Genomic DNA, 26,184 nt, shown 5'->3' with positions numbered 1-26,184 from the left:
TGTCTAGCTCCCGCATGGGGGTTGGGGAGCGTAGCGAACAGGGGCAGTACTCCCTAGTTTCATAAAAGTATCATTATACATTTACTGTTGTGAATTAGAGGGGTATTATGTTTTATAGACAAGATATTAGCTGCATCCTCCAATTGCCAAAGAAGAGAACCCTTCTTTTGGCTTAGGATGGCTTCTGGCTTTGGATGATTCCATCAGATGTTCCTCAGTCACAAAGAAAAAAAAATTAGTTTTACAAATTGATATGAATTTTAAAAATTTTTATAATTTAAAAATATGAGAACTCCTCCCATGACCCCATACGTTCAATCCTTCACTTATATTAAGTGCTGTGGCTTTAAAAATAGCTTAGCCAAAGACTGCAAATTAGTTCTGTTATACAAAATGCTTAAAAGTTTCACTTATGTGATGTTTTCTCTACTCTCTTGTCCTTCCTATGGCTTCTCTTCTCTACTGATAGATTTTGAACTTATGTGTATTGCAGGTAGTTCAGTTACTGCTGATGTTTACCATACTATACAGCAACTACTGTGTGATTTCCTGCCTTTCATTTTTGACTTTAATATGACAGTTTTTATATAGGACCTGCTGAAAGTTAACTGGGAGGGTAGTCCAGGATAGTAGGCAGTTCAGCTCTTCCACCGAAGTGAAATGCAATAAAGTGATGAGGAATCCATGACATAGGCGATTTTTTTAAATAAATAATCGCATCCTTTAAAGTGCAGGCTCGGAATGGACATGGGTGCGTGAGATGACGCCACTTCAGGTTTGATTGCAGTAGTTTGGCTGATAGTGCGTGCACACACACACATGCAAAAGCAAACAGATCAGTTATGTGCCACATTCATGCCTCGAAGAGTATGAAGGTTTGCACCGGTGCCCAATCAGACCAATCAAGTTAGTATAAAAGGAGCTTGCACAGGACCAGAGAAAAAAAAAACAGGATGGAAGAACAGAGAGATATGAAAGAGAGAGAGAGCGTAGAGGTTAACGGATAGAGAGAAGGGCAGGAGCGAGAGAGAGAGCTAATGCTAAAGTGAAGGAAGAGGGAGGACTGGAATGCAGCTCTGGGAGAGGAGCATATGGCCGGTGTTCAAGGGGGATCAGGGTTGCTTGTGTTAAGCATGGGAGCAGGAACAATGCAATTACTCTGGAGGATTCCTCTTCATGGCCGGTGAGGGCAATGGAAGTCAAGAGTTACACCCAGTGGAACACCATGGGATGGTCAACTGGGACACAAGAAGGCCTGAAGGTTGTCTGCGCCTGTTGGTTGATGTCTCTCCATGCTGTGAGATCCAAAAAGCCAGAGAGACATTGGTTTTAAAGGGATGCACCAGGGCTCTTCTATTTTAGAAGACTACTTTCTGCAATGTCTTGACCTTGTTTTTATGGATTTATTTATAGAGTTTTAACCGCCATGTTCATTTTGACTTTTTTATTGATTATTTAATGGATGTGGAGCACTGCACTAGTTGGATACTGTATTGTTTTTGGAGTTTAATAAAAACATTTTATCATTTTTACACCTACTCCTTGGCTGGATGCTGGTGTCCTCATTTGCCTGGCTCATCCCTTGGTTATGTTGTTGACGCTGGTGGATTCAAGTGGCTCCCAAACAGAAGTGGGAGCATGGAGCTGACCCTCACTGTCACAATCAAGTCAAAATTAAAGTTCAGTGTAGAGAAGCAGAAAATATAATGGTCTTGATATGTGTAATTTCCCAATCTTAAACAGTAAAATTTATTTTCAGTTTCTTTGTGTATAAAGCATATTTTCATTTTTGTTCACAGTAAAAATTTTGTATTAATCTCATAAGTTCTAAAATGTGCAAGCAAATTCAGCATTATGAACAATACTGTTATTTATGTTGGCAAAAGTGATTTTGTTTTATAGGACCGTTCTAACACTTGGGTATGTGATTATTTCAGGAATGGTAGACCGCATAGTATTACACATGTCAATTTTCATTAAGATATTAAATTGCACCCTTTCTGTCTCTTGCCGTACTCTACATATTATTTGACTTGAGTGTTCCAGTTTATGCATTCATTCATTCCAATTCAGGATTGTAGAGTGCCTCATTTAGTGTTTCTTTAATGGATGGTTTACCTGTCTTGGCTCTCATATTACTGCTGCTGGACTAGACTAGTTGATAAGGGGTGGGGTTGGCATGCTCATCATCCATTTCTTCAGTGTTGTCAAAATCCACTGCCAAGAGACAATCATCTGTTCCCATGCTCATGTCACTATGCAGTTGGTTACCAAATGATCTGAGAACATTTACTGGAATAAATGCAGGTGTTTTGAACACTTCAAAATGGAAACCCAGGTGCCATGGGTTTGATGACTGTTCAGAGTGCACTCAGGAGAGCTCACAGTGTGAACTGAATAAATGTGAGGTTTACGTATGTTGTATAAGTCTAAACATTTGAGCATAATGTTAATCTCTCTAATCTCTGAGGCAATAGAGCAGCTGCTATAATAACAAAATTATGTTCTGGTGTTATCATATGGCAACTCACAAGATATTCTTTAATAGTTACAATGAGCTCAGCATTACTGACCTGTCGAGTGAGCTTGTATTTGATGTACATGAAATATTGAAGACTGGACATGTTTTTTCTTTCTTTGTTGCTAGATTTTAGTGTCTCTTTGTATTGTCTTACCCAAATAAATAAAAGATATTCAGTGAGAAATATGAAGTTAAAGTTTTTTATATAGGTGTAGTCATTGAAGTAGCTTGCACGTTCTCCTTGGTTTCACACAGGTTGTCTCCAAGTACTTTAATTGGGATTTCTCCTACAACTCAGACGTTTTGAGGTTGATTAACCACAATATTAGGAGAGTACATGTGTGTGCATATGTGCACTGCATTGGACCTCCAAGGTTGTTACTTGGCTTCAATCTCATGGCTGGCAGAATTGGCTGTAGCCTCTAATGACCTTGTAATAGACTAAGTGGGTTCAGAATGACATATGGTTTGACTACATGAATGAACCTCATAACCACAAACACATTTTGTCTCATATGTGCTTATGATGCTTCTCAGTGTGTACGATAGTTTTCACCTCTGCTTATGTGATATTTTGTTTTTTTCTTTTATCACTTTTTTTTAAACGTGGGAGTAACAAAGATGCTTAAAAAACTATTGTGTAAGCTCTCTAGAACTTGTGGTGATTAGTCATAGAAATAAAGTGAAAACTGTGACCTATGCCATATTAACCTCAATCAAAACTTTCCATCCAGTTATTTTGTGGAATAGAAGGAGTTGGAGCCTTTCCTGGCATGATATTCAGATAGGTAGTCATTTCTGAGCTAAGCACTGGCCTAACACAGATGATGGTCAAACACACCCTCAGTTACTTATACATTGCCGATTAGGAATTACCAGTTATCCTAAATTGCATATCCTTATGATGTGAAGTGAAAGCTACATAGCCTAGAGAGAAACCCTGTCAGACATGAGGAGATCATGCAAACTCCAGTATACAGTTATGGGCTCTGGATTCAAACTAGTCTCCTGGGGCAGAAGTATTAGCCACTGTACCACCCTGTCAATCTACTATCTTTCTTTTTCCTTCTGATTTATTTTGCATTGTACCTGCTGAGTTTCCACATTAAGATTTTTTAAAAAGTCATGCAGGTACAGCACCATAGGTTGTTTAGTGTTAATAAAGTAACAACGGCTGTAGTGCACATCTGGAGCAGCTAATTAAATCGACTCAAAAGCTCTGGCTGCAAACTGTCAGATTCTAGATAAGGATATCAATATCCCAGGTGAGCAATTAAGAGTTACCAGTCAATGAAAACAGTATGTGTTTGTGAACTGTAGCTGGAAACTAGAGAAAAAAACTGGAAAGAGAGAACTTGGCAAAAACTAAATACAGAAATAAATCAAACACAAAGTTAAAGCCAGGACATCTAGTGATGTTATGTAACCCTAACCATTAGCAATGCTAATTTTTCATCCCTGTTTACGTCTGATCTCCAGTAATTATATATCTTACTCCACTAAATAATTAAACAGTACATATTTGATTTAAAAACCTTTTTTTTAAATATATGAACACTTTTTCATTTTTAAAAATTTGTATGCATTTGTTAATATGATGGTTTTTGCTTTTAAAGTTTTTTTTTTTTATATTGTGGTCCACAGTTAATGTCTGTTTGTGTAAAGGTCATAGCTTCCAAGAAGGAATTAAAGATGTTCAACAATAGCTTTGTATCTGCAGTAAATGTGACAGAATGCACCCATCGATTTAACCTGTAATGCAGTAACTTTCGGGTATCTTGTTTGCTAGTAATGATCAACTGACTCTGAGTATAACAGGCTCTGAGTATAATTAGTCTTTTGAGAATATTTCTCTAGTACTAGCGTGTTGTACCTTGTTAGCCATTGTGGATGTAGTGAGAAGTTAAGCAAAATGGCACCTTTTATTGACTAACTAGAAAGATTACAATATGCAAGCTTATTGTAGCTTACAATATCTTACAACAGACAACTCAGGCCCCTTCTTTTTGCAAGATGTAAGAGAACTCAATTTTAATGTTCTTGGAAATTTTTTACCTCTTCCTGAACCAGGTCTTGTTTTTCTTTAATTGACTTAGATGTTTTATGTTTTTAATTAATGTAGATGTTTTACATGTCTGACACTTTCATCATTACCTTTCACAATCACAATTCTATTTGTTTCAACAATAAATTTCTGTATGTGGTCCAAATCAGTTCTGAAACTAAAAAGCAGCAGTAGAGTGCCATTTAAAATAAACCAAAGAAAGTTATCCTAACACTGAAATCTCAAATCAGTGATGGCATTTATCTTTTTTGTTGAAGACTACAGGTCTAGTAACATTTAGATAAATTAACTCTTGAAATTATGCAACTGTCTATTTCCCTATTTTCACACTTACCTCAATTACACAACCTACAAAATAATTTTGCGTAAAGTTGCATTTTGCATAAGATGTCTTCTAGATTAGCTTAATATTAATTTTCCTCCATAATGCTGAAACCCGTTTTCCATTTAATAACCTCACATGTTCACTTTCAAAAAATATTTAGCTTCTTGTTAGCCTGGCTAAAGCAGAAACTCCGGACACTATGGCTTACTGAATGCTTTTGTTCGTAATTTAGAGTACCATTAACAGCACCCTCCATCACAACCTGGTTAAAAAAAGCAAAGCTTACAAAACACTATCCAATGGAAAATAACAAACAATACATTCAAGTCAGTCCTTTGGTTTTCACTGATAATTAAGCTCATCTCTGGATTGGACAAAAATGAAACTCCATCTGGGCTGTATAGTCCGTTTTCATAAAATTTTTGCTTAATTGATCATTGTAGTGTTGTTTAAGAAGCATTTGAAGACTCTCTTGTTTGGTGAATTCCTTTCTAAGTGATATTAGCTGTTACCTATAAATTATATCTAGCTTATATTTTGTTCTGAGCTCTTTACATATGGTGATTAATTTTGTAACCTTGTCCAGTAACATTTGTGACCAAACAGTCCCCCAGACTGATGTTTACAACAACAACAACATTTATTTATATAGCACATTTTAATACAAATGATGAATCTCAAAGTGCTTTACATGATGAAGAAAGAGAAAAAAGACAAAATAAATAAGAAAATAGAATTAGGGAACACTAACACAGAGTAAAAGTAAGGTCTGATGGCCAGGGGCGACAGAAAAAACAAAAAAAAATAAAACTCCATACGGCTGAAGAAAAAAAATTAAATCAGGCCATGAGACCACCCAGCCCCCTTTAGGCATTCTACCTAACATAAATGACCTCACAATCAGTCCTCATTGTATTCAGGGTTCACATGGCCTTTAATCCATCAATGTAGGGACATCACGGTGCTTTGATCAGGTGGTGGTGGCATAGATTGCCACCACAGAAACCCGGAAAAAGAAGAGAAAGTAGGGGTTAGTACGGATTACAGAGCAATCAGGAATGATATTGATAATTAAATGCATATACAGAGTATCTGGATTAAACTAAAATGAAGCTATGAGAAAGCCATGTTAAAATAATTAGTTTTTGGCAGTTTTTTGAAGTGCTGCATTGTATTAACCTGGTGAATTCCTATTGGCAAGGTATTCCAGATTTTAGGTGCATAACAGCAACCACAGGGGACGCACAAACCAGTGTGTTTCTTTCTGCCGGTCCCAAGCCCGGATAAATGGGGAGGGTTACATCAGGAAGGGCATCCGGTGTAAAATTTTGCCAAATCAATATGCAGACAACATTTCAGACAAATTTCCATACCGGATCAGTCGAGCCCTGGGTTAACAACGACTGCCACCAGTACTGTTAGTCAACAGGGTGCTGGCGGAAATTGGGCTACTGTTGGCCGAAGGAGAAGAAGAGGGGGGAGACGTGTCCAGGGGCAGGAGGAGAGGAGGAAAGTAAAGAGAGTGGAACTGAGGGTAGGAACTTTGAATGTTGGCAGTATGACTGGTAAGGGGAGAGAGTTAGCAGATATGATGGAGAGAAGGGAGGTTGATATTGTGAGGGATGGTCGGCCATTTACCCCGGCCAATACTCCCAGGCCGCTAGATGGAGCCCTCCCTGTAGCATGGAAGTGCCTCGAAGACCAGCAGGAAATTATGGACAATGGAGTTTTTTTCCCAACCCTGCTGGACACCGTGGGGCCCACCAGAGGACGCTGCAGGGAGGCTCAAGGACGCTTACGTGCCCTATAACCCGGAAGTGCGTCATGATCACATGACAAGAAGAAACGACGTGCTTCCAGGTTGAGGAAAAGGACTTTTACCCTGACCTGGAAGTCCTAAGGACTTGTGGATTGTTGGACAGGAACACCTCTGGGTCAGGGGGTATAAAAGGACTGTGGGAAAGCCCAGACACTGAGCTGAGCTGGGTGGAAGGGTGGCAACGCGTCTGGGAGTGTGGAGGATTGTTTATTGATTAGATTATTGTTTAATTATATGAGATTTGTGGAGAGGTGGTGCTTTGTGCACTTCATTATTATAATAAATAGTCATCTTTGGACTTTTACCTGGTGTCTGACGTGTGGTCTGAAGATTCAAGGGGTCACGGAGACCTTAATCTGTCACAATATATTGTGCGTGCAAGAGACTAAATGGAAGGGGAGTAAGGCCAGGTGGATCGGAAGTGGATTCAAATTGTTCTATCATGGTGTGGATGGGAGAAGAAATGGGGTAGGAGTTATTCTGAAGGAACAGTATGTCAAGAGTGTTTTGGAGGTGAAAAGAGTGTCAGGCAGAGTAATGATTGTGAAGCTGGAAATTGGAGGTGTGATGATGAATGTTGTTAGTGCATATGCCCCACAAGTTGGGTGTGCAATGGGTGAGAAAGAAGATTTTTGGAGTGAGTTGGATGAAGTGATGAACAGTGTACCTAAGGGACAGAAAGTGTTGATTGGAGCAGATTTCAATGGGCATGTTGGTGAAGGGAACAGTGGAGATGAGGAGGTGATGGGTAGATATGGTGTCAAGGAGAGGAATGGAGAAGGTCAGAGGATAGTGGATTTTTCCAAAAGGATGGACATGGCTGTGGTGAATGCGTATTTTAAGAAGAGGGAGGAACATAGGGTTACGTACAAGAGTGGAGGAAGATGCACACAGGTGGATTACATCCTGTGCAGAAGAGTTGATCTGAAGGAGATTGAAGACTGCAAAGTGGTGGCAAGGGAAAGTGTAGTTAAGCAGCATAGGATGGTGGTCTGTAGGATGACATTGGAGATTAAGAAGAGGAAGAGAGTGAGGGCAGAGCCAAGGATCAAATGGTGGAATTTGAAAAAGGAAGACTGCAAGGTTGAGTTTAGGGAGGAGGTGAGACAGGCACTGGGTGGCAGTGAAAAGTTACCAGACAGCTGGGAAACTACAGAAGATGTAGTAAGGGTGACAGCAAGAAGGGTGCTTGGTGTGACATCTGGAAAGAGAAAGGAGGAAAATGAAACCTGGTGGTTGAATGAGGAAATACAGGAGAGTTTACAGAGGAAGAGGATGGCAAAAAAAGAAGTGGGATAGTCAGATGCAGAAATAGGCAAGAGTACAAGGAGATAAGACGCAAGGTGAAGAGAGAGGTGGCGAAGGCTAAAGAAAAGAAGACCCCTAAATTCTGTTACTGTTTTCTGTAAATGTTTAGATAGATAGATAGATAGATACTTTATTAATCCCAATGGGAAATTCACATTTTACAGTTTACTCAATTATGTTGACCTGTGCTGTAAGTCACCTTGAATAAAAGCATCTGCTAAGCAAATGTGGGATGTAATTAAAACTGAAAACACCAGAAAGCTGGCAGGTCACAAAATATGCACTATACCAACATTCCAAATTGGTATACAAGTCATTGTATGGGATGTAGTCCATGCATTTTGCTTGTTTTATCATTGTGTGCCCTTTTGAATGGATCTTGGAATCTTTGCCCAGAAAGGTTATCTAAACAAGAATGTTGTGTATGCCTCAATGTATTTTACCTACTCTGTATGCGACTTTAGCTTAAAGGTATACTGTACATGAAGGAATAAACACGTTGCTTTAATCTTACACTTCATCTTTTCAGATGGCCACTTTTTCCATTCACTCTGGCTTTCCATCCTTTAGGTTCTTGGACTTTGTTTCCTTTTTAATTTGTCCTTTCTCACAGCTCCAAGACAAATATTTAAAGGGTAAACACAGAAATGTCTTTTAAACTTTCTTTTTATTTTACAGCATTTATTTAACTTTTGCATCTTTTCTCCTCTATCACATACACTGTACTTTGAGAATATGTATGTAGGTAAATACTGAAAATCAAATTTGTGTTCATGATTGTATTGGAATATATCCTTACTTTAGTGTGCATGCTTTTTTCAGTGGATTGGCAAACCTTTACATCGTGTTGTGCTAATATAGCATCCTTGAATTATTTGTAATTAAATTTAGAATGAAATGGAAGCTGAAAGAGACTGGCAAGTAATGAAGTTTGTGATTTTATTTTAATGTAGCATGTTGATCTGATCTGCATCATATAATTACCAGCTATCTTTGAAGTGTTTTGACCTCCTTTTGAAATCCATCAATAGTACAGGTGTATTTACATAAGGAGCAGGGACAGCTTTAATCATAAGAGGCCTTGCATCTGAATATGGCATACAAGCAGCTGTTTAAAAATGGGAATCACCTTTGATCTACATGTTTCTCTCCTGACTGTTCAACATATGCCTTTATAGTCTGTCACACATGTGCGCATGGGAAGCAGCTAAAGGACCTGAATGAGAGTAATTCCACACCAGACCAGGGGGTGGCGGAGTACTCTTTATCTCACTTCTCTGCAGATCAGTTATGGGAAATTCTGTCTGGCCCTAATGATTTCACTTCTGGTTACAGGGACCTTGATGATGTTACTTCTGGTCCTGGCCCCACTGACGACACCACTTCCTCTGCTTGCCTTTAAAACTACCATCTTGACAATCTCAAATCAGTTCTGTTTTGGACTCGAACCTGTACACATCTGTACAACTAATTTATCCATTTTTGCAGCTAAATATTATATGGGTGGCTGCCCCAGACCTTTTTTTGGCTTCTTTATTTGTCTTTCATTGACAAGTCAAACTCTTGCGCATTTTGTAGCCATTTCAGATCAGTGCTACTAAAAGAGTTCCAATCAGTGTGTACTTCCTCACACATCTCAGAGATGTAAGTGATAGAATGATTGTCATCTCTACATTGGCCCAGTATGGATGTTCTCATGAGCATTGCTTGTGATAAACTGGCATCCTCTCCATTGTTGTGTCCTGTCTTGCCTCTTGGTTCTTCTTGTCTACATAACTGGAAGAAGCTTTTTGAGAAAATGTACCTAGAGAAGAATGTATTTGGTTCGGTTTTCAGGTGTGCTTCTTGTACCCGATTATGTTATCTGTTTAATGTTATCAAATTGACCCCGACTAGCTGCTTAGATTTCTACACTGGTAGACATATAGTATACATGCGTGGCACACTTGCTCCTTCCTTCTTAGTGTTTATTTTCTATAAAAGAAAGACATCACATGAGAATACAGTCTGCACAACAGTGCCACTCAACAGTCTTATCTGCATAAAAGATGAGTGAAACTTAAGGACTTCTTCTTTCAGCTGCTCCTGTTAGGGGTCGCCACAGCGGCAGTACTAAACCTTTTGCATAAGCATTCCAAAGGGGAAAAGGGGGTGGGATCTGAATATTCACATACTCCCTTAATTTCGATTGTATATACGATACAATAGTGCATGTTTAGGTGCATTGTGGTTAAAGATGAAATATTATTGGTTATTTTTAGCAAGCATTGCATGAACGAAATTTCTCCATTGGCCTCTTGTATATTATGTGCTAGTGAATTTTGGTATTTCAGTACGTGGCTTGGAGCTTCATTAGGTAGCAGGAAATGAACCTTCTTATGGTATTAACTTGGTACTATAAGCTTTGCTAGGCTTGGCATTTCATTTAACTTATTTTAACAGTTTACATGATTAATTTATGATAATTACTCTTATTACCTTAAACTGCTTGGCCCATTGTGATATTTTCTTGCAGTTTTATAGTTTGTTTAACTTTAGTGATAAACTGTAACATTGATCAAGAGAAAATCTATTTTTTTGCCACACATGTTCTTGTACTGTCATGTTGAAGTACTGCTGTGTGATTCAAGGAATTGTACCAGAATTAGGGAAAAAAATGTTACCTTTCTTACTGTCATTATTTACATATACGGGTATGCATAACTGAGTGCATATTTCTATAATGAATACTTATTTTAATTTAGCGTGTCTTTCAAATCTGAAATATTTATTTTCCAATATGGAGTTAGCATGATAAAAACAAGGTTTTACTGATAATTTCTTGAATTCCTGTTGGGCTTGTCAGAATCATCCATAATTGTGCCCTTTTTTGAAGGCTAGAAATGCTGAACTCACAGAGTTTCTGCTGCTTCTAAGATGCAAAGTTTAGCATTGAATCTATTAACAAAGATGCTGCCTGGTTGGTGAAGGGTGAAGCTAAAGCACAGTGCTCTCAGCATATTAGTCATCTTGCCCTGCTTGGCAGCTATGAGGTAGTTTGCATCAGAGACTGGCTTCTTTAACCAGATTACGTAAAACCTTATGCAAACAGTTGTCAGATCCTGTTGCTGTCTCTAAGCTCAAGTGCTGTCACTAGGTGCCAGATTGATTGTGCTCAGTATTGTTGGGATTTAAGTCTTTGTGTATTACGGTTGTCTTGAGGGAGTATAAAGTGTGGCAAGCTATTTTTTAAAGCAAACTTTATTTCTGAGGCAATTCAATTATGTGATATTAATATAGCTATCTGTATAGCAAACCATGAATGATGAACAGTGTCTATGTTGAAGCTCCAAACATGGCTTTCTTTTCTGTTTCTGTATTTCTGTTGTGGCTTCTTTTTCTTAACAACTGCAAGACTGTTCTTATGTGACTACAGGACATGCAATAGTTTATGGAATCTCCTTCAGGTTTTAGCATTAAAAGTTTAAATCCACGTATTATGTGTTGCACAGAATTTTATTGAAGAGTAACTGAGAATGGTATATTGTCTGTAATGGCACTTTTTTTCCAAACCCTTTTTTTCATTTTGTTTGGTGAATTGAAGTTCTACTCTACAAAATATGATGAAAAGCCTATATCTCAATTTATTCTAAAATAATTGGACCATTCCTGACTAACATGCTTTTTTTAAAATTTAGTTAGCTGGATCTGCACAAGTGTGTTTTTTCCACCTCTATCTCTTATAGTCTTACAAATATTCTCCATTAATTTCACTATCTGTAAAGAGTATTTGGGTTGGACATAAATCTCCTGGATGTTGATAGCTGTTGGGATAATACCAGTGACATTTTTGGCATAAATTCCTAGTGGGGTCATGCAGGTTATGCAGACCTGGGAGAGAGATGCTCTTAGAAAGGTCAGAGTCATCTTAAAAAGGCCATGCAGAATGTCTGTGTTTGTGTCAGTGAAAGAGTCAGGTAGAGGAATGATCCAGCCCTTATAGAGCAAAACTTAGAGACCCATTTCTTAAATCCATTGGTCTAATATGTGGCAGCCAGTGAGCCTTGGGAAAGAGTCTAGCTTGGGTCTGCTAACAGAACTGAGGAAAGCAAGTGCTGATCTGACCCCAAGTAAGCAGAGTGAAGTGAAGCTGGTGGCAGGAATGTGCAGCCAGGAAATGTAGCAGAAAAAAAGATCAAAGAAACCACATTTAAGGAGATGTGGAAGATCAGAGCAGTGTCAGCAGCTGTGGACGTCAGCCGAGGACAAGCCTTCAGTAAAACTTCATGCAAGGGGGACTGATTTTATGATGTATCAGGCTACCAGCACTAGGAATGATAACATGTCAGCCAAATCATACAATAACTAAGTCACACTAAATGAAGATCTATCAACATACAGTGTTATCATAAAGTAAAATAGTAAAATGACTGTGGTATATAACATCAATACAAAATACTCAACACTAAAAGCAAAAACACACATGAATATTCATAAATTTCCAATATTTGTTCAGAATGAAAGTGCTAAATCAAATTACACATATGTAATTGACGTAATTCATGATATTTAGTTATATTTAGCCTTCATGCAACAGAAATGAACACAAACATTAAGTCTGTATATGTGCACACGTGAGCACAGGTATGCATAGAACAATGGAAGATCAATCTGGAAACAGGTTAGAGGAGCCAGGGACAAAGAAATTAAATATTTTTCTCAGAAAGAAAATGTATTGAGCATATCTCCAAAAATTGGAAAGTTTTTATTATGACGACTAAGCTGAGTTTGCAGTAATCATTTTAGCAGTTGTGGCAGACGGCCAGGGCTATTACCTGGCTGGGACGCCTGATTCATGGAAGGACTTGGGGAGAGGACATGCACGAGGCATTATCTCCCCCAGAGTGCTAGGTGGCATCCCTCTTGGGCTCATGAGAGTTGAAGTTTGGTACAACCCTGTTGGGTTCCATGGGTGCTGCAGGGACTACGGAGCCCTACTTTCTCAAGCTTCTGCCACTGGAATTCATCCCAGGTGCATGATAAAAGAAGCCCGCTGTCACTGCTCCAAGGGCCAGAGTCAGGAGGGAGAAGACAAAGTCTGCTGGAGGAGGAGTGGAGAATGAAGCAGAGAAACACAGAGAGGAGAGAAGAAATGCTGTGTGTTTTATAATTGGTGCTTGTTGTACTGTGCTGGCTAGTGGGAAGTGGTGGGGAAGAGTTCCCCACAACTGTATAAAAGCCTGTGTGTGTGAAAGAACATGTGACTGTGTCAGTCTATGTCAGGTTTGGGGAGCTGGTATGCCTCCTGCAGACCAATTTAGGTGAGTTTACAGATTACACTTGTAGAATTTTTGCACCACAGCACCATCTGCTAGGAAATGTGGGAGCAGTGCCCCACTTGCTCAGAATGCTCAAAATATCGACACCAGTGGATACTACTCCAGTTAGCAGTGTGTGAAAGAAACAGCCGGACACACAATGAAGGTTTGGGGCAGCCACCCATATAGTTTCCCTAGCTGGAAAAGGCTTTAAAGTAGAGTACAATGTGTACTGGTTAGAGTCCAAAACAGAACTGTTTAAGTATGAAGGATGAGGGGTTTTTATAGCTGGTTCACAGGAAGTGACATCCTCAGGGCCGGGACAGGAAGGATTTCTCGTGTTTTGTCTGCAGTTCAGTGCACCCCATCGCCCCCTGGCCTGGCGTGGAATTGTCGTTTTCTGGTCCCTTTGGTTGACTCCAAAGTGCACGTGTGTGACAAATGTCAATATGGATGTTAAAAGTTTTTTGTTCTTTGGAATCTCGTTGATTAATCTGACCTACATTTTGTATTCACAGGGTTCTACTAAATTTTTATAAATGTTAATTATCCATATGGAACTTTTTGCATTGGTGTATTAACAACTGTCCTCTGTTTTACAGAAGGAAAAGAAAGCACTGATGTATATTCTGAAAGCCTTTCTAAATATCTAATTTTAAAGTGGATTTATGTGACTGGCCTTTAAGCATCTAAGAAGGTGCTTGTACAGTAATCCCTCCTCCATCGCGGGGGTTGCGTTCCAGAGCCACCCGCGAAATAAGAAAATCCGCGAAGTAGAAACCATATGTTTATATGGTTATTTTTATATTGTCATGCTTGGGTCACAGATTTGCGCAGAAACACAGGAGGTTGTAGAGAGACAGGAACGTTATTCAAACACTGCAAACAAACATTTGTCTCTTTTTCAAAAGTTTAAACTGTGCTCCATGACAAGACAGAGATGACAGTTCAGTCTCACAATTAAAAGAATGCAAACATATCTTCCTCTTCAAAGGAGCAAACAAATCAATAGGTCTGTTTGGCTTTTAAGTATGCGAAGCACCGCGGCACAAAGCTGTTGAAGGCGGCAGCTCACACCCCCTCCGTCAGGAGCAGAGAGAGAGATAGAGACAGATAAAAAAATCAATACGTGCCCTTCGTGGTTTTAAGTATGCGAAGCACCGTGCAGCATGTCACTTCACGAAGCAGCTGCACAGAAGGTAGCCAACGTGAAGATAATCTTTCAGCATTTTTAGACGAGCGTCCGTATCGTCTAGGTGTGCGAACAGCCCCCCTGCTCAATCCCCCTACGTCAGGATCAGAAAAAGTCAGCGCGAGAGAGAGAGAGAGAAAAGTAAGCTGGGTAGCTTCTCAGCCATCTGCCAATAGCATCCCTTGTATGAAATCAACTGGGCAAACCAACTGAGGAAGCATGTACCAGAAATTAAAAGACCCATTGTCCACAGAAATCTGCGAACCAGCAAAAAATCCGCGATATATATTTAAATATGCTTACATATAAAATCCGCGATAGAGTGAAGCCGCGAAAGGCGAAGCGCGATATAGTGAGGGATCACTGTACTGTACTCTTTAGTACCAGAACTCCCTTACCTGAAGCCAATAGAACTTAGTCCTACTTAATATCTTCACTCTTGAGTCATGTTTTACCTGAGTTCATGATGTCATTGAAGAGAAACAACTCACATGTAATCAGACCACAGTAAAATACAGTATTAATATAGCTCAGCTGTGACTAGATTTTATTTAACGAATATGTTTATGTGGGGGATATACTTATATTTTCACAAGATGTGAGTGATAGTGATTTTGCATTTAAATAATGACAGTAAAATGATCATAAAAATGCTTTCTAGATAGATAGATAGATAGATACTTTATTAATCCCAAGGGGAAATTCACTTACTCCAGCAGCACCTTACTGATACAAAAAACAATATTAAATTAAAGATTGATAATAATGCAGGTAAAAACAGACAATAACTTCATATAATGTTAACGTTTACCCCCCTGGGTGGAATTGAAGAGTCGCATAGTTTGGGGGAGGAACGAGTTTTGTAATGAAAATAATTGCTTTTAATTTTTAACTAGAATGTTGCAGAGCTGTAATTAATGAATAGGAAATTTGCCATATAGTCAGTATAAATCATATAATGCTATGTAAACTGTTTTAGTGACACAGGCCATGAATAATTTACCTCACTCCTTTGAACCAGTTTGGCAAAGTGATTAAAAAAAACACAAACCTTGGGAAGTGCTATATTGATTATTTCCATGTTCTATATATTGTACAGTTGACATTAAATATTTGAAGAAATACAGTATAATTTCTAAATTTTAATTACATTAATTTCTTTTCTTGTGCTGTATTTACTTTGATTAAATGTAAATTTAAATCCAAATACACTATATTGGGTTAGGCAGGGCTACTGTAATTCCATGTTTTTAGTAAACACTGTATGTTATTAGATTCTTTGCTGACTTTCTCAATTTCTTTAATCTACTCACTCCATATCAATTCAAAAAACTTCAGATAATCCAGAGAAACTGATTAAAAGCCTTTCACTTCATATATCTGTTCTTTTTTGACTTTGTTAAGAAATCTTTATTTGTTTAAACCGCAGTATGAAAATATAGATGAACATACAGAAACAAAGAAAAGTGTGAGAAGTGACAATTTTAAATTGCAGTTATGCCTTAAGTTGCTAACTGTTTGGTTTTAAAAAAGGCTTGGTAAACAAACCTAAAATTACTGTTTTGCACTTAAAGGAAAAAATAAACTTTTCTGGGTTGTACATCTGAAAACCACAGAAGCTGATAAAGAATAAATGCCCATCTTATTTAATTAATATTTGAGCATTCTTACTTAATCAGTGGTAAGAGGAACTTACAACTGATTAACAGATTGTCTGCATATATTCTTCATTAGAGCTGTTAGTCTTACCTAAAATATAATCAAAGAATAATGTCATTAATTCCAAAAAGACGACTTACTGCCTATATTTCAGTTTCTATCAAATATATAATATTAAAAACAACAAAAAAAATACATTATCCAGAAACTTCTTTTCAGACCTAGAGATCAAAATAGACAAATCAAAAAAGAGATTCAGTCATATTCTCCTTGTGTTATACTGACATTTAATAATTGTTAAAGATCTATGATGTCTCTTGGTGAAATTTCCATTCCTTTCTTCCTTAAAATAAGAGCATTATTAATAAGTGTCTTGCAGAAGTTCTTGGGCAATTTTAATATTCTGTTACTTTAAATTAGATCCTTATAATTAGGAACTATTAACTTACATAAATATAGTCTTACTGTCTGTAAAGCTATGTAAAACTTAAAAGTATATTGATACAAAGTAGTCCACCTTTTTGGTATGTTGATTCAGCAGTTTTCATTGAGATTAATAAAAGAAAGCCCTAAAATTAAATAAAAAAAATAACTTGCAGTGAAGTGGTTGACCTTAGTCTGTATGTAATTTGAGTGGTCATTGTAATTTTTTGATAGGCCATTGGTCTAAATAAGGACCATAGGTTGAGTAATGAATGTGAAGGAAGAACCCACATATAACGATCAAGCACTTTCTTGTGAATACAATGATGAAATCCTATAAAGAAAGGGCATAAATTAGGAGAAAGATGTGAAAATATCGAGAACTTTGGATAAATCAATGAAAACATTATTCAATCAGTAATCAAGAAGCAGAGGCTTAATTGTAACATCCAACCCTACTAGCAAAGGCCACTCTTACAAAGAGTAGGAAAAGTTATTTCTTTAAAGAATTACATAATTGTGGTTAAAAGAGGGGTACATTTGTATCAGCAGACAATATTAAGATTACTGAACTGTATAACTGTATATACAATTTTAGGGTTGCAGAAAAGAGTCAACAGTGGAGATATGCTCTAGAGAGGAGAGGGATGACGGTCAGTAGGACCAAGACAATACATGTGTGTAAATGAGAGGGAGGTCAGTGGAATGGTGAGGATGCAAGGATAGAGTTGGCGAAGGTGGATGAGTTTAAATACTTGCGATGAACAGTACAATGTAATGGGGATTGTGGAAGAGAGGTGAAAAAGAGTGCAGGCAGGGTGGAATGGGTGGAGAAGAGTGTCAGGAGTAATTTGTGACAGACGGGTATCAGCAAGAGTGAAAGGGAAGGTCTACAGGACGTTAGTGAGACCAGCTATGTTATATGGGTCGGAGACGGTGGCACTGACCAGAAAGCAGGAGATGGAGCTGGAGGTAGCAGAGTTAACCCTTTGCAGTCGTATTTAATTTTCAACGTCACGCTACATTAGTCGTAATTAATTATTGAAAAAACGGCAATAATTACAGCAGTTATTTTTTTCAAGCACGTAGGAATAACACAGGCCACTTTTCTCGACCAGGCGACTGTGCAAATCGGTCAGAAACTTGCAGGGCCACCAGCGGTGGCCTGACGACCTATAGCGCACTTTTTACTAAGGCCAGTTTTCTGGCCTAACAACCGCAAAGGGTTAAAGATGCTAAGATTTGCATTGTGTGTTACGAGGATGGACAGGATTAGAAATGAGTACATTAGAGGGTCAGCTGAAGTTGGACGGTTGAGAGACAAAGTCAGAAGGATGCTAAGAATAGAGCTGCCAGGCAAGAGAAAAAGAGGAAGGCCCAAGAGAAAGTGTATGGATGTGGTGAGAGAGGACATGCAGGTAATGGGTGTAACAGAACAAGATGCAGAGGACAGAAAGATATGGAAGAGGATGATCCACTGTGGCATCCCCTAATGGGTGCAGCCGAAAGAAGAAGAAAAGAGTCAACAGTAGGATGAGAAAAACTATTTTTATGGATTTAAAATGTTCATACTAATCAAAAAATTTGAAGGCCATGTATTTTATCATCTTGACAAAGACAGCTTGTTTTGAAACAATGGATTGTTAAAAAAAAAAAAAAAGATTAAATCTTTAATAAACCAATGCATTTGCTATGTAGAATGTGGATAGCTAATGTGTATGATTTGCTGAAAATGTCATTACATCAATTTAGAATATGCACAGCACAGTGCATTTTTACACTGTATGTACAAAAGAAATAGTTTTGAAAGAAAAAAACAGGAGCCGCAATAGAAAACAAGTTTTTTTGGTTTTTTTTCTTTTTTTTCCCCCCAGAGAACAATTTTCATGGACTTTTCCAACCTTTAATCGCTTCTTCACCAAATTCATCATCAGCTCATGTTCAAAATCTTGCATTCTTCTTTGTCTGAAAGAGACAGTGTTGACAGTTTCTCCCAGATGACCAAGGAGATATCATAAACTACTTTGACTGTTGTGGTTTTGGTCATGCTGCATTTGCACTTTTGAATTTGTATTTGTACTTTTGTGTTGCTAATTTTCAGTTCAAACATATTTTTAGGAAAAATGCATATTGTGCTTCATTTTTCATTAACACACAAAAGAATAAAATACAACTCTTATTTGTTCTAAGAATTCGTATATGCATTTTAATGAGTACATAATATTAAAGATAACTACATAAAGCTGTTATTATGTATAGCTGTTATTAGAAATAGTATTATGTACTGGTAATTTTGCATTCATTGTAATATACGTAAGCAAAAAGGCAATTTGAATTTTCTCATTCATGTTTCCTGCTTAACTGTTAAATTGATAACTTAATCGTTATGCACAAAAATGTAAAAAGACAGACCTAAGTAGCAGCTTTTTGTAGTGTAACATACAGAGGTATTTACTGTGTATTTGCAAGGTTTTTTCACCCCAGATGGACCCTTTGCTTTAAACTTTTATATAGGAAAACAGCTGTTTCTACAAAGTTATGCACAAAGGACTATTATGACTGTTAGACCCCTTCCCCATTCATATTTTTAATTACTGGCTGTTTGTTTGCTATGTATAACTGTATAGTACATAACATTGTGTCTATATATTGTATACTAAATAACGTGTCTATATATTGTATACTAAATAACAAGAGCCTATAAGCAGTATATTATATATCTAATATCTTGCAATATATTTTATAGTAAAATGGCAACAAAGTTGTTTTGAGTTTAAACTAGCTTCTTTCTAACTCCTCACTCCACGGATGCAACAGGAATGCCTTTCATAGTTTGTGTTATACCATCTGCTGATTCATCTTACTTCTCCAAGCATACTGATTTACCTTACATTGCACAAGAGTATACTTCATGTAGTTAAATCCGTTGGCTTTCTGGAAATGAACCACATCAATGTCTGTTCAACACTTGTCATAATGATCTAAAACTTACAGGTTAAACAAAGCAGAGTTTAAAAAGAAATGCCATCAAATGAATTGGGTCAGAAAGCCAACTAAAACATATTTCTCTTCTATTTGAGAATGTTATGTTATTTTAATAACTAGCCATGCTACCTGTCTTAGATGGGCTGAAGTCAAAATAATCAATGTAGACCTCAGTGTTAACATTTACAGTGCACCATGCAATGCACATGTCTCTGTTATTTGCCTTTTGGTATGGTATTTGTGAAAACAGTGTTAATGTTTGTTGATGCACCATCTATTGGAATGACAAATTCGATGCATTTTATTACAAAAATGTTTTTGATGCGCCATCTTTTGGAATTACATAAACATAGCAACCGAACGGACACACAGATACTTATGCTTTTATTAAGGTAGATGTTCTAAATATCAGCAAAACTGAGGAACTGGTTAATTACTTTTGTTACACAAAAGCTATGCCAAGTCATTATTCAGGAATGGTATGTGAAGGTAGTACAGTACTACAGATACTTGGAACTATGTAGGAAAGAGCAGGAAAGAGCAGAGCAAACTCTTTTTCCTTAGTAGACTGCATTCCTTTAATTTGAGTGTAGTGACAACCTTTACATGTTTTATAAATCTGCGATAGCCAGTATGATTTTCTACACTGTAGTGTGTACTGTGCTGGTGATATGACTTCAACAGAAGCCCACCTAATCAACAATCTAATTAAGAAGGCTGGCTCGGTAATAGGACATTTTGGAGGTAGTAGTGAAGGAGAAAGTAAAGGCAAAACTTATGATTATTACCAAAAAAGCTGCACATCCTAACTAACACACTAGCATTGAGTACTTTTAAACAGCATATTATTCAATAGAAGTGTTTAATGAAATGCTACTGGGGCTCCTTTATACCTATGGCAGTACATCCTTGTAATGCCTCTCTTATCTTTAGCCCAGTGCCTGCTTAAGGGTACATTATGCCCCTGTCCTGAGTTGTTTGCAAGAGCTCAAAAAGAGACATTCAAAAGAAAGTCCACATTTTAGATCCATATGAAATCGACGGTCAACCCCTTTTGTAATCATTGCAACTCATGAACAGGTGGAGAATGGCGCCATTGTGATCATATATAAACTCAACAGTCGGGTACCTCTTGGAGAACGGTGCACATATGAAACATTTTTGCACCCATATACCTAGAGTCTGCCCTGCTTTAGCCAAGTCAGAAGGTCGGAAGCTTTTTTTCTTTTAAAATTTGTGTATTTTGATGGGGTGGTTGTTCTTGCTATTTGTTAAAGTACTTCTTGAGATTCTTGTTTGTCACAGATAGAGATCTGTACATCTATCCTTCCATCTATCCACCCACCACTTCATTTAAACTTATGTTAGTAGATCTATAGATGGTACTCTGCAGTCCTGTTTGTTTTACTCAGTTTTCTGAATTTGTAAATGCATGAATGTCATTTGATAGCCACAGAAAGCTTTCTGCTTTATTTGTGCATTCTTTCATTAAAACCGCTTACATTAATAAGAAGGAAGCCTAAGATAAAAAAAATTGTTCAGTGAAATGGAAACTAAGCACCCTTTTTAAAAATGAACACCTTAGGTCAACTGAGAAAAAGAAACTTAAAGACTCCCCACTTCCCACATTACCCCCAACTCTTTATAAGAACAAACCACCATATTGTACTGAACATGCATAGGTCCCACATTACTACTCTTATAAGATCAACAAAATACAAATTTGTCATTTGCATATGAAGAGTACAAACTTGCCAGTTTTATTTACTGGCAGATCAATTTGTGCAGCACACGTTTTCAGGTTTTAATTTGACTGTTATCAATAGGGAATGAAAGACAGAACTAAGTAGGCAAGCACACCCTCCATTTAATTATGTGATCTTGGATAAACAAAAAAAATCCCAGTTTGTGGATACAAAATTGTAATATAGCTTAGTAAATTACAATTAGTTAATTGGACTTTGTTCTGTTTTTCAGCTCACAGTCCTGTGCTGTCGACTCTCAGCTGCAGCTGAACTTCAGCGCCTTTCATTATAGAGAAAGAAGACAAAAGTAAGTCAATCTTAATTAACTGCAGGACACTAGTTTCTAAAATGTACATTGGGAACAGGAAAATGCAGGAAGATTTATATACTTTAATCCATCTTGGAGCAGAGTAATTTGTTTGTTAATCAGAGATTTTCTATGACAAATCATGTAAATATTTTGCTTGACTTATGGGATGGTGCACTGTATTTGCTGGCTATTACTGTGGGTTTTCTTTTGTCTCTCTTTCTATGCATTTTAGTTTTGTCATCTTTAAACTGTAATTCCCCTAAAATGGAAGAGTATTAATAGCTAAAATTTTGCAGAAATGTGAATTAATGTGTCTATCATATCTTTTCATATTTTAATGTGTTCACATGCAATTATACTGTGAAGGCCAAATGCAATTTCACTATTAGGAGTTCTTAAATTCACTATATTGATAAAGATGTGTATATTTATAATGAACAATCACAGAGGAAAGCTCATAAAATATCCATCCATCCATCCATCCATTGTCTTCCACTTATCCGAGGTTGGGTCACGGGGGCAGCAGCTTGAGCAGAGATGCCCAGACTTCCCTCTCTCCGGCCACTTCTTCTAGCTCTTCTGGGAGAATCCCAAGGCGTTCCCAGGCCAGCCGGGAGACATAGTCCCTCCAGCGTGTCCTGGGTCTTCCCCGGGGCCTCCTCCCAGTTGGACGTGCCCAGAACACCTCACCAGGGAGGCGTCCAGGAGGCATCCTGATCAGATGCCCGAGCCACCTCATCTGACTCCTCTCGTTGCGGAGGAGCAGCAGCTCTACTCTGAGCCCCTCCCGGATGACTGAGCTTCTCACCCTATCTTTAAGGGAGAGCCCAGACACCCTGCGGAGGAAACTCATTTCAGCCGCTTGTATTTGCGATCTTGTTCTTTTGGTCACTATCCAAAGCTCATGAGCATAGGTGAGGGTAGGAACATAGATTGACTGGTAAATTGAGAGCTTTGCCTTACGGCTCAGCTCCTTTTTCACCACGACAGACCGATGCAGAGTCCGCATCACTGCGGACGCTGCACCGATCCACCTGTCAATCTCGCTCTCCATTCTTCCCTCACTCGTGAACAACACCCTGAGATACATGAACTCCTCCACTTGAGGCAGGATCTCACTCCCAACCCTGAGAGGGCACTCTACCCTTTTCCGGCTGACGACCATGGTCTCAGATTTGGAGGTGCTGATTCCCATCCCAGCCGCTTCACACTCAGCTGCGAACCGATCCAGAGAGAGCTGAAGATCACGGCCTGATGAAGCAAACAGTACAACATCATCTGCAAAAAGCAGTGACCCAATCCTGAGTCCACCAAACCGGACCCCCTCAACACCCTGGCTGCGCCTAGAAATTCTGTCCATAAAAGTTATGAACAGAATCGGTGACAAAGGGCAGCCCTGGCCGAGTCCAACTCTCACTGAAAACGGGTTCGACTTACTGCCGGCAATGTGGACCAAGCTCTGACACCGGTTGTACAGGGACCGAACAGCCCTTATCAAGGGGTCCGGTACCCCATACTCCCAGAGCACCCTCCACAGGATTTCCCGAGGGACACGGTCGAACGCCTTTTCCAAGTCCACAAAACACATGTAGAGTGGTTGGGCTATCTCCCATGCACCCTCCAGGACTCTGCTAAGGGTATAGAACTGTTCCACGACCAGGACGAAAACCACACTGTTCCTCCTGAATCCGAGGTTCGACTATCCGACGGACCCTCCTCTCCAGAACCCCCGAATAGACTTTTCCAGGGAGGCTGAGGAGTGTGATCCCTCTGTAGTTGGAACACACCCTCCGAAGGGGGACCACCATCCCGGTCTGCCAATCCAGAGGCACTGTCCCTGATGTGCATGCGATGTTGCAGAGACGTGTCAACCAATACAGCCCTACAACATGCAGAGCCTTGAGGAACTCCGAGCGTATCTCATCCACCCCCGGGACCCTGCCACCAAGAATTTTTTTGACCACCTCGGTGACCTCAGTCCCAGAGATTGGGGAGCCCACCTCTGAGTCTCCAGGCTCTGCTTCCTCATTGGAAGGCATGTTAGTGGGATTGAGGAGGTCTTTGAAGTACTCCCCCACCGACCCACAACGTCCCGAGTCGAGGTCAGCAGCGCACCATCCCCACCATATACAGTGTTGACACTGCACTGCTTCCCCCTCCTTAGACGCCGGATGGTGGACCAGAATCTCCATGAAGCCGTCTGAAAGTCATTCTACATGGCCCCCCCAAACTCCTCCAATGCCCGTGTTTTTGCCTCAGCAACCACTGAAGCCGCATTCCACTTGGCCTGCCAGTACCTATTAGCTGCATCCAGAATCCCACAGGACAAAAGGGGCCGGTAGGACTCCTTCTTCAGCTTGACAGCATCCCTCACCGCCGGTGTCCACCAGCGGGTTCGGGGATTGCCGCCACAACAGGCACCGACCACCTTACGGCCACAGCTCCGGTCAGCCGCCTCAACAATAGAGGCATGGAACATGGCCCATTCGGACTCAATGTCCCCCACCTCCCTCAGGACATGGTCGAAGTTCTGCCGGAGGTGGGAGTTGAAGCTACTACTGACAGGGGGCTCTGCCAGACGTTCCCAGCAGACCCTCACAACACGTTTGGGCCTACCAGGCCTGACCGGCATCCTCCCCCACCATCGAAGCCAACTCACCACCAGGTGGTGATCAGTTGACAGCTCTGCCCCTCTCTTCACCCGAGTGTCCAAGACATGTGGCCGCAAGTCCGACGACGCGACCAGAAGGGCTCCCATGGGCTCACCACCTATGGGAGGGGCCAAGGAGGTCGGGGGCAGTGTGAGTTGGGTGGTGGCCGAAGGCTGGGACCTTGGCGGTCCGATCCTCGGCTACAGAAGCTGGCTCATAAAATATATGCTGGTTAAATAGTTTTTTTCCAAGAGTTGGTTGGTTTTGTGATTTTTTCATAGTTGATTTTTATCATTGGTGTAACTTAGTAAAGTTAACTTTGTTGATGCAGTTAGATTGTTAGAATTTCAGCTAGACATTTGCAGTATGTTTATATTGTAATAGCAACAAGAAAAAAAATATTAAATTTTACTTGAAAATTATATACAATTTTCATGTACATTTGGTATTAAAATTCTAACTACAGTGGGAACTCTCTGTGTTTTGTAGAAAGTGTAATCCAAGCATTTCAAAAATTAAAAAATAGGTTAGTGCCCCTTTTAATCTTAAAGTACACACTCCTCCCTAGTTGTAAGTGCATTTAGGTGTAATGGTTAAGATAACAGCTCACTAAATGCAGTCAGACTCATTGTCAGTAAAGATCGTATAATGTATAATAATAAAAGGCAAAGCCCTCACTGACTGACTGACTGACTGACTCACTCACTCACTGACTGACTGACTCACTCATCACTAATTCTCCAACTTCCCGTGTAGGTGGAAGGCTGAAATTTGGCAGGCTCATTCCTTACAGCTTACTTACAAAAGTTAGGCAGGTTTCATTTCGAAATTCAAAGCGTAATGGTCATAACTGGAACATATTTTTTGTCCATACACTGTAATGGAGGAGGCGGAGTCACGTATCGCGTCATCACGCCTCCTACGTAATCACGTGAACTAAAAACAAGGAAGACATTTACAGCACGAGTCACACGCGGGAACGAAGGTAAATGACGTTAATTTTTGACTGTCTTTTAATACTGTGTAAGCATACATATTAACACATGTGCAATTAAACGTGTGCATTTACGGGGTGATTTCTCAGGCTTAAAAGCTCGCCTTTTATCAAATGCGGGAACAAAGGTAACTGACGTTGTTCACTGTCTTTTAATACTGTGTAACCATACATATTAACACATGTGCAATTAAACGTGTGCATTTACGGGGTGATTTCTCAGGCTTAAAAGCTCGCCTTTTACTAAAAAGGTAAATGCTAAACTATTTTCAATCAGTTTAATGAAACGCTCCCGTTAAGGATTGCAATAACATATTCGCGAGATAAAACAACGAAGTAGGGGGAAATGACGTAAGAGCCGCAAACAGCGAAGAGCAAAAAATTAATTAAACAATTGAGAAGGGAGCGAGTGAAGCATTCAAGCATGTTCATAAGGGAAACAAAGCATGGTGTAAAACGTAAGTTTAAATTAAGTTTATAGAAACGCTCCCCCTGCGGATTGCAATAACATATTCGCGAGATAAAAGTTTAATGAGAAGACACGAGGTATAAACGAACCACACGCCGTGGCGCAACGTTAGGGGCAACAGTTTCAACCATTCTATGATCTGCTTCTCGCAACTGAAAGACGGCACATGGCGGATGTTAGCCGACTTGCTGACCGCAACATTAGGGGCTTCAACTCTGGCGCTGACGCCACATCTCAGTGCCAACACTTTCCACACTCTACTTAAAAGACACGCCCTCCTCACTGGACAGTTAAAAAGACCAATCAAACTAACGATGACATCAAGTATTACCCAATCAAAAGTAGGAAAGGAGGCATCTTCATAAAATGCGTGTGGGATGATTTGCATGAGACGCTGCTTTAAAAAAAATGATAAAAAAAA

General features: G+C 39.3%; 1 protein-coding gene across 5 annotated transcripts in view; it reads left to right on the top strand.

Moving 5' to 3' along the window:
* adarb1b (adenosine deaminase RNA specific B1b) overlaps positions 1-26,184 on the top strand; it is a 362,641-nt gene that overhangs the window by 147,594 nt on the left and 188,863 nt on the right. For 3 of the 5 annotated variants that reach the window (XM_051931060.1, XM_028807309.2, XM_028807313.2), the window contains exon 3: positions 21,572-21,646. The gene's annotated coding sequence lies outside the window, so the exon portion shown is untranslated. Of the gene's footprint in view, positions 1-21,554; positions 21,647-26,184 lie in introns of those variants that run through there. The other 2 variants (XM_051931059.1, XM_051931061.1) reach the window with 1 other exon arrangement.

The sequence above is a fragment of the Erpetoichthys calabaricus genome, chromosome 8, assembly GCF_900747795.2.
Source record: "Erpetoichthys calabaricus chromosome 8, fErpCal1.3, whole genome shotgun sequence".
Lineage (NCBI taxonomy): Eukaryota > Metazoa > Chordata > Cladistia > Polypteriformes > Polypteridae > Erpetoichthys > Erpetoichthys calabaricus.
The sequence above is the reverse complement of the archived record's forward strand: the minus strand, read 5'-3'. Positions and strand labels throughout refer to the sequence as shown.